The sequence below is a fragment of the Olea europaea genome, unplaced genomic scaffold, assembly GCF_002742605.1.
Source record: "Olea europaea var. sylvestris unplaced genomic scaffold, O_europaea_v1 scaffold971, whole genome shotgun sequence".
Classification (NCBI taxonomy): domain Eukaryota; kingdom Viridiplantae; phylum Streptophyta; class Magnoliopsida; order Lamiales; family Oleaceae; genus Olea; species Olea europaea.
Window position 1 is genome coordinate 141851 of NW_019268212.1, and position 9514 is coordinate 151364.

Below are 9514 nucleotides of genomic sequence, written 5' to 3' on the forward strand. Positions count from 1 at the left end.
CACCAGGGAAGGAGTCACTTCAGACAATCAATTGCTTGACTCAGATTTTATAGTGATTCTACCAGCACTTCTTTGCGTGCTGATCAGCACTTTGGAATTGGAGATTTTTTCAAAAGGTTGGAGTTGGTGCATGATCAGATTAAAAGCAAGCTCGGTTGGCGGAGAGCTCAAGTCCATGGTTTTTTCCAGTTTTTTTTTTTTTTTTTTTTTTTTTCAATGTCTTTTTGTTGCTCATTTCATTATGCTTGTTTTCTTGGTCGTTATGTATGCTTCCACCGAGAGAGTGGCCAAGTATTTGAAGCCTTCTATTGCTGGATTCCTTATACTGAAGGCTAGCGGATACTTTAGACTTGTTTAAGTTTTGTATTCTGTGTCTGGTTGAAAGATTGCTCATTTGAATATTTTGTCATGCATGAGTCAACATTTTGAAATGTAAAGTACCCTTTTTTTCATAGACTTTGGAATAATAAGACTTGCAGGTGTTATTAAAATATCTAACTCGATGGTTGGCCCTTATTGCGTCACTGCATATTTCTTTATAGCATTATCGTTGTTGGACATTTATTGATGCTAACATTTCATTTTTCTTGAATCGCAGGTGCTCGACTACTTAGTTGGGGCTATTGTAAAACCAAAAAAAAAAAAAAAAAAAAAAAAAAAAAAAAAAAAAAAAAACCAAACAAAACAAAAAATCCATTTACTACAATTGTTTGTGGCTCAAAGGGATCCGTCAAAATTGGCATTATTGTGTCATTGTTAGAGAAGGTTGACATACTCATTCTTGATGGAGGAATGATCTTTACTTTCTATAAAGCCTAAGGCCATGCCTTGGGATCTTCGTTTGTGGAAAATGACACGCTTAGTCTTTGTAACATCATTTATGGAGAAGGCCAAGTCTAAGGGGATCCCTCTTTCTACCTACTGATGTTGCTGACAAATTTGTTGCTAATGAAGATAGCAAGGTTGGTTTTCCACTCAACGGCATTTTGATAATGTTTTTGAGCTCTAGATGAGCCTTGTAACTGATTTGGTATGTGCTTTTTGTAGCATAAATTTGACTTGCTATAATTCTGAAATAACTCACTACCTAGCTAATGCAATAAATTGCTTACTTTGGTACTACATAATTATGTGGAGAAAGATGGGAATGATTGCAGCGTCCAACAAGATGATTCTGTAGAGTAGTTACTGAAGTGTTACTCAACATTTTCGCAAGTTGTTCCAATACCTGTAATTTCTAATGGGTGGATGGGTTTAGTGTTGGACTTGAAACTATCAATTCATTTGAAAAAAGCTCTTGATACTATGAAATAAGTCATTTCGATGGACCTATGGGTACACTACCCCAAAAAAAAAAAAAAAAAAAAAGGCTTTTTGCAACGTTCAAAAAACATTGCTAACGACCCTTTGCAACGTTCAGCCGCATGTTGCAAGTCTGTATGTTATCGTAGAATAGAAGGATACGACAACATTTCTTAAATGTTGCAAAAAATCCTTTTGCTATGTTTTTCATTTTTCGAGCGTTGCAAAAAATCCTTTCACAACGTTTTTTGAACGTTGCAAAAAACCCCAACATTTTTTGAATGTTGCCAAAAATAAAAAAATAATAAAAAAATAAAATTTTACAACGTTTTTTGAATGTTGCAAAAAACCATTTCGCAACATTTTTAGACCATTGCCGTAGGTTTTTTATTTTTTTATAGCAATTTATGTAAATTGACTATCAAAAGTGAAAATGACTCCTTCAGAACAAATTTTGAAATTGCATAAAAATTGATAATTTCATTACAAATTTTTGAATCCATACACTTGAACATTAGAATGTGATACAACACCACCTAAATACAAAGGAGCTTCAAAGTGAAACAAAACTAGGAATAAAATTTTGATACAGCTTAGGCATGAAGAGCTTATTGCCACACTTGCAATACCAAGCTTCCGGATAATACTCTAACGGCATACTCAATCATATTGTCCTTCATGCACTCTTTGATTTGCTAGCCACACAATTCACGATGGCCAACAAAGCTGCAAGAGAAGCATAGAATCAATAAAAAAAAAAAGTCCGTGTGTTTGAATTTCAATCAAATCATACATTATTTACGTTTTCTGCAATTTTATGGTCAGATGTCAGATCTAATCTCATTTCATATTTACTGGCGAGATGTAAGAGAGTGTTCGCTTTACATTAGCAGACATGTGAAGCAAGGTTGGCATAGAACCACTGAGTAGGTGATTTACAACATCATTAAGAACTCACTACATCAATTTTCCGATCCTAAACTACATCTATGAGTTACAAAAGGTACTAGTAAGATATCATGGATACATTAACATCATATCGAGCAAACTAAGACTACATTACCTGGAAAGTGGCTCCATTGTGGACAATGTCCCGAACAGAAAGTGGCTTCATATCAGTAACTAGCAGCTTAAGCATCTCCTTTTGATTTTGAGAACACATGAGTTCTGATTCCACCTACTAGTGCTTTTTCTTGGTAAGCTTTCTCTGCAGCAGTTGCTACTCATTTGATGTCAATTCTTCCTTTCTTTTTTATGTGAGAACCCTAACAGGAATAACAACTCAAACTAATACATTTGCTGAACCAAACATGTTCTCTCCATCCAACAAATACACAAAATGAAAAAGAAAACGCAAAGGGCATCTCCAACCATTACACCATTTTGCACCATTTTTTGGTGCAAAGTCGCTCCAATGCAACACCAAACTTTGCACCATGTTGGTGCAAAATGGTGCAAAGTGTAAAATGTCTCTTTTGCCCTTAGTTAACATTTCGCAAATAAATTTGTTAAGTATATTTATGTCATTTGTGCTATATATTTTTTAATACAATAAATTATTATTTTTATTTTTATTAATATTAATATTATTTGTATTTAAAATAGATTTTAAATGTAAGACATAATAATTAATAAATTAATTAAAAGACGAAAACAATTTAAAATACATCAAACACGATTATTTATTAAAATTAACACAAAATATATTAAGTAACGATATATATATGATAATCTAATTTTATTATTAAAAACAAGGATACATAAAAAAGTGCATAGTTCAGTGATCACTTCCAAATCCTTCAAAATCGCTAAAATAATTTCCAAACTAAGAGATGCACTTCGAAATGCATTAATCAATCATTTGTGGGATGAACATATGAATTCTGAGAATTAAATTGCAAAAATTTAGCGACTTCGTAATATTATCTATCCAAATTCGAAATGCATTGTACTATTTTCTAATGTCATGATTTCATATTTTCATTGTTGTAGTATTTTTATTAATTGTTCTATTTTTTTTATATTTATTAATGAATTTAATTTTTTCTATAATTTAATGTAATTATTTATTTAGTAATTTATGTATTTATAAAATAATTAAATAAATAATATTTAAAATAAATAAATTATAAAGAATAAAAAAAGGGAAGAAAATGGTTAAACACTGTTCATTTGGTATAATTTTTGGTGTAATGGTTGGAGATGAATTTTAGTTTGGTGCAAGATTGGTGTAGGGTTGGAGATGGCCTAAGGAACCGCTGAAATCAGCAAGACGATAACTTAGTGAAAATACATAATCCAACAACTTAAGGGTCACCGAAATTATATTTAACAATTCTTGGAAAATCTGCAATCGCATCAGCAAGATAAGCTATTTAAAGAAGTTTAATTCTTATTTTAGCATCACCCCCTCAAAATTCAGACACGACATCAACCAATTTTACAGAACAAAATATATCTCAAAAAGTAAAAAAAAAATTGTTACGCCAAGGCAACACGGACTAGCTTCAGCATATCCAAGCTTTGCCAATGGCTAATAAGGATCTCACAAAGCCCTGAAAATTTGGAAATGACAAGATCAACTCGAAAATTGAACAGCTTTAAAGCAACAACTAGAATATAGGGCAAATCAGTCGGCCATAATCATGATACTGCTTTAAAGCAACATCAAAAACATAATTAGGATACTGCCATATAAATCACAAATCATGCCCATCTAATTACTAAAGCAACAACCAGAATATAGGGAAAATCAAAAGAACAAAAAATAAATAAGGAAAAATGAGTGTCAGGTTCGGGAAATTGATTCAGGGCTAAGGGCTTCACCTTCTTCCTCAGTTCTTCTAGTGCAGCTGAAGAATCACCGACATCAGGCGGTCAGGACCGCATCTGCTTTTAATGCTACCGTAACCGTTAACGCTCAAATCAAACAAACAGGGCCAGACGAACAGCAGGTGAGGTGAGTAGCAATGGAAAATGAGAAGTCTGGCTCTGGAAGGAGGAGACGGAGACAACGGAGCTGAAACTGGAAGGAGTAGGCAGCGGTGGGGGCCGAGAAAGTAGTGGATGGAATGGGATTGAATTTGAATGGATGGAATGGATAGAAGTTGTTCATATGAATGGTAATTATGGTATTGGGCTAAACAACGGGCTTCACTTTTTGGCTGGGCCTCGGCATTTGTATTGTTATAAAAAAAAAAAAAGTTGGGCCTTTCGCATCGTTTATCAAATGTTGCCAAAGATAAATATTTTGCTATGTTTGATAAACGTACAAAAAGATTTATATTTCGCAACATTTGATAAATGCTGCTAAAGGTTTCTCTTTTTACAATGTTTGATAAACGTTGCGAAAAAAGACCTTTTTGCAATGTTTATCATTTACAAAAAAAGCGTTGCAAAAAAGCAACAGTTGCTTAAAAAAATGGTGCTAAATCTCAATTATTAACATCAGTGGCAACATTCACTTATTAAAATGTTGCAATAGATCCCTTTAGTAACATTTAATTAATGAATGTTGGCTTTTGCATGTTGCAAAAAGGCATTTTTATCATAGTGCTATTTTTGAATTTGACAAGTTTTTCACAGAAACACGAGTATAATAAATAACAAGATAACTCATAACTGTAGATAAATTCTATTTTTTGTCGTGTTTTACCTGGATATTTGAAATCAAGTGCACGAATTGCTTATTCTTTTCCGTGCTATAGCTAAGAAAATTGGCAGAGCTTAGTGACAAGGGAGTGATATCAATCATTGGAGACTGTGACTTTGTTTCTACCATTGAAAAGTTTGGGTTGGCTGATAAGATGAGCCATATCTCTACTGAAGATGGTGTGAGCTTGGAACTTCTTGAGAGCAAACCCTTACCTGGGGTTCTTGCCCTTAATGATGCTTGAGTAGTGCTTTTCTTTGTCATGACTGGTTTTCAGCCAGACTAGCTGAATAAACTAGACCTATGGGATGATGCTGTACATGCAAGGAAGATAAGCCATGAACATGGTTCACTTATGGTAAAAATGAAAGAGGTTAATGCATTTGAGCAAGAACTACTTTAGCATATTGATATGATAACACTTGCACATGAAGAGAATGATGCAGAATTGGAATCAGTGAGTCCGCAACTATTCTCTTTCTAGGCATGTATGCTTCTTTTCTGTTTATAGAGTTTCATAATGCTTTTATTTTTCTCAGGAAACTACTCATTTATATTATTTTGTTATTTTTTCCAAATTTCAACCGGTTTCAATAATGCCTTAACATTTTTTTTTACATATAATTGGGTCATAAATCTTGATTTTCCTCTATCCAAGTGTCTTGGAAAACTTAGTTGGATCATTGTGATGTATTTGATCCTAAATTACTGCTGAATTAAATGACTTTAGTTTGTTACTTTGAAAAATGTGATTTGCTTGTGTGTGTGTACAAAAATGATTTCTTAAACATGGCACATTATTAATTGGTGAATAAGTTAATGGTAGGTCCCATGAATTTAATGGTTCACCAATTAATTGGTGTGCCATGTTATCGGTGCTTAGGATATCATTAACAATAGATTTATTCATATAATAATTTAACTACAAGAAAATAGAAATACAAAAGTTGGTCTTTGGAGAGTCACATGGAATGCTTTTCTTTAATATTTTATGTAATCTATCTGTAATCTATATTCAAAATTCATTTTAGAGGTGTTTAAGTTTTGGGGATGATGTAAATATTGAAAAGATGATTCTTTCCTCATGAGTTGCATGCTAGATTAAATTATTATTCTTTTTATTAAACGGAATCTCTAAAGGCTTCATTTACACAAGGAGAAAAAAAATATCAATGCAAAAGAGCTTGAAGCTTTGGAAGTTGGGGAGCATGATACTTCTTCTTGCTTATTAATGGCCATCATTTAGGTGCATTTAAATATCAATAGGTATTTGCTACTGAATTTTGTTCTTTTAAACGTGTAATTCTTTTACTATTTCTTGGTGGACTCGATGACTTTGTTTTAGTAGTATTATTCTCTATATATTCTCTATATATAATTGCACTTGTGGAATCAATTTGGTGAAATCAATCTTTTTTTTTTTTTACTAATTATAGGTTCATGAGCTTCAATAGTCATGCAGATGTATAAGAAGTGGGCTGAACTTTGAGGCTTTATGATTACCATTGTGGCTGAAATGCCTGGCGAGATAGTAGGAATCAAGGTTCATGTTTTTATCACCTTTTATGTTTATAATGTTTAATGGAGTCTGTGCGCAATATTCTCCTGGATAGTAGCTGATTGTCGTTTCTGCTCCCTTCCCTGTTCTGATAAATTTTGTTAATAGGAAGTAGTGAGAATACCGAACCAATACATTATGCCTCTCTTCCAAACTTTTTAGATGACGTCAAAAGTTAGTAAGTTTAAACACAAGTCAAATCAATTTTTACGATATTATCTTGTATGGTTTTATTGTCAATTGCTATTTGTTTCTTTGCATATATAATGCATGCTTTTGTCTTGAAATATGATAACCAAAATTCTGTATTGTATTTAAAACCTGTTTGATGGCCATTATTTGGTAAGAACTTTATTTTGAATAGTGAATTTTTAGAGAATGTGTGGCTAAAAAGTAGGAAAAAATTTTAGGTTTATATGAAGAATATTTTATTGGGTTAATGTGCAGTTGAAAATGAGTACGTAGAATAAAAAGTTTTGAAATAATGGTTGTCAAACAGGGGCTTAAATAATAACTTCCATTCTATCATTTTAATACAATGCCTCAATTTCTACATTTGTTTTGTTGAACGAATTTTTTAATTGCTTTAGTTTCTTTGTGTTCTGTTGCCATTAAAATTGGTGCAAGTGACTCCAAATTTTCATTTTGCTAGCGAGCCCTCTGTTATTCAATCCTTGATCTGTGTAGATATATTTAATTATCATGTTTTATTTGGAGGGGGTTTTGTATCTTTAATTTACATTATCGGGTTTTGTGTAAATTGGTTACAGAAAATGGGAAGAAAATGAATTGCCAAGCTTCAAAGAGTTCAGCTGCGAGGAATTGAAATCTGCTACAAATGGGTTTTCTTTTGAAAACATTGTTCCAAAGCATGGACAGAAGGCTCCCAGTGTGGTTTACAAGGGATTTCTTGAAAATTATCACTGGAATTTCTTTCATGTTTATAAATGAATTTCTCTCAAATTTACATGTTCTTATTTTTAACATTAACCAACACTTTAACCTCACTAGTTTATATACAAGTTATTAAAATGATTCCTAAACTAAAATTTACCTAGAAGCAAAAATCCAGTTATTCTACCACCTACATAATGGAAATACTTAATGCATGGGTGTCGCACGAGCATGAATGGTGTTTTATTAATAAAATTTTAATGAACAATTAACTAATAATATAAATCTAACTTTATTGAAAACTCAAGCACTAAATATGAGATAATTCGTGCCAAGGTGTTCGTCTCCCATTGCTTCATGAGTATTTTGCTATAGGTGAGTTATATATGGCATCTACATAAGGATTAACCTAAGAACGTCTACTCAGTTTTACAATTAACACCAAAACAAAATTTATTCAAAGTCCGAATCTCTCTTTTGTCAACATGGTTAAAATGATACCTCTAAAAGATAGTTTTAGATCATATTATTATTTCAGATATTTTTCCGAAAGGATAAGAAATAGTCAATTGAACATTTAAATTGAAGTATATGTATTTGTGAGATGGTTTAAACTGTATAATAAATAAACTATTACTTCAGTAATAGGGAAAAAAATTAGTTGAATTAACGTATGCATATGACAAAGAATAAGATCCAAAATAATTTGTTAATATCCACACGGGGAAAAATTGTTGCCTGCACGTAAATTTTTTTTTTCTAATTAAATATTTATGTACAAGTTATAAGGATGATTCGTAGGTAAAAAAGTTTATCATAGATAAAAGGTAACCCATAAATAAAAATTTACCTGGAAGCGAAATCCAGTTATTCTACTACCTACATAATTGAAATCCTTCATGGGTGTCACACGAGCATCATTGTGTTTTATTAATAAATTTGACTAAAAAATAACTAATAATACGAATTTGACTTTAATAAAAACTTCAAGCACTAAATATGTGATAATTTGTGCAAAGTTGATCGTCTCCCATTGGTTCATGAGTATTTAGCTATAGGGGAGGTATCTCTATCTGGTATCTATGTCTACTTATTTTTACATTGAACACCAAAACAACATTTATCGAGGTTCTGAATCTCCCTTTTGTCAACATGGCTAAAATGACACCTCTACAAGATATTTTTGGACGATATTATTCTTTCAAATATTTTCCCCAAAGAATGAGAAATAATTAATTGAATAAAATGTTATACATCAGAAACTAAATAATTTCTTTTATAGCACTCAATAATCGAGTTTTTAGGAAGCAGTCTCACAAAATCTTCGCGCTTTGTCTTCAATTATATATGAAAATGATTTGTGACTCTATTACGACCAACACCCCCACTTTTATTGTTCATGCATTCCATCATTAAGTGATAAATCCATTGAAGTAAAAAAAATCAACTCAGGGGTCAAAACTTTAAAAAAAATAAAAATAAAAATAAATGCAAGACGTTGAAGGTTACGTTTGCGAATATGTTAAGTACTTGACGGAATTGATTGAAATCTAGTTGAATAACATATCGGCATTTCGTGCAATTAATACGCGTATTAAAATAATATGTGATGCTTATCTACTTTTAGTAATTATTACCGAAACATGTGTATTTGTAAGATGGTTTAAACCATATAATAAATTAACCATTACTTCTATAGTTGAGGTATCTCTATATGTTATCTATATAAGGATTAACCTGAAATGTCGACTTATTTTCACAATTAACATCTAAACAAAATTTATCCAGGGTCCGAATCTCCCTTTTGTCAACATGGTTAAAATTATACCTCTACAGGATAGTTTTATACCATACTATTATTTCACATATTTTCCCAAAGAATGTGAAATAAGTAATCGAATAAAAAGTTATACACTCGAAACTAAAATAAGTACTTTTATAGCACTCTATAATAAAGTTTTTCAGGAAGCAGAATCTCACAAAGTCTATGCTCTTTGCCTTCCATTACATACGAAAATGATTTGTAACCTTCATTGTTCGTGCATTTCACTATTACGTGAGAAATCCATTTATGTTAAAAAAAAATGAAAAAATCAATACATGGGTTA

The 9514-nt window shown here is 31.7% G+C and overlaps 1 long non-coding RNA gene across 1 annotated transcript; it reads right to left on the minus strand.

Annotated features, from left to right (window-relative positions):
• Positions 1–1762: 1762 nt before the first annotated feature.
• Positions 1763–2647, minus strand: LOC111392741. The gene is made up of 2 exons (XR_002702317.1): positions 2366–2647; positions 1763–2028 (listed from the first exon to the last, which is right to left on the minus strand). It is a non-coding gene; the product is annotated as an uncharacterized LOC111392741 (long non-coding RNA).
• Between the last annotated feature and the right edge of the window lie 6867 nt (positions 2648–9514).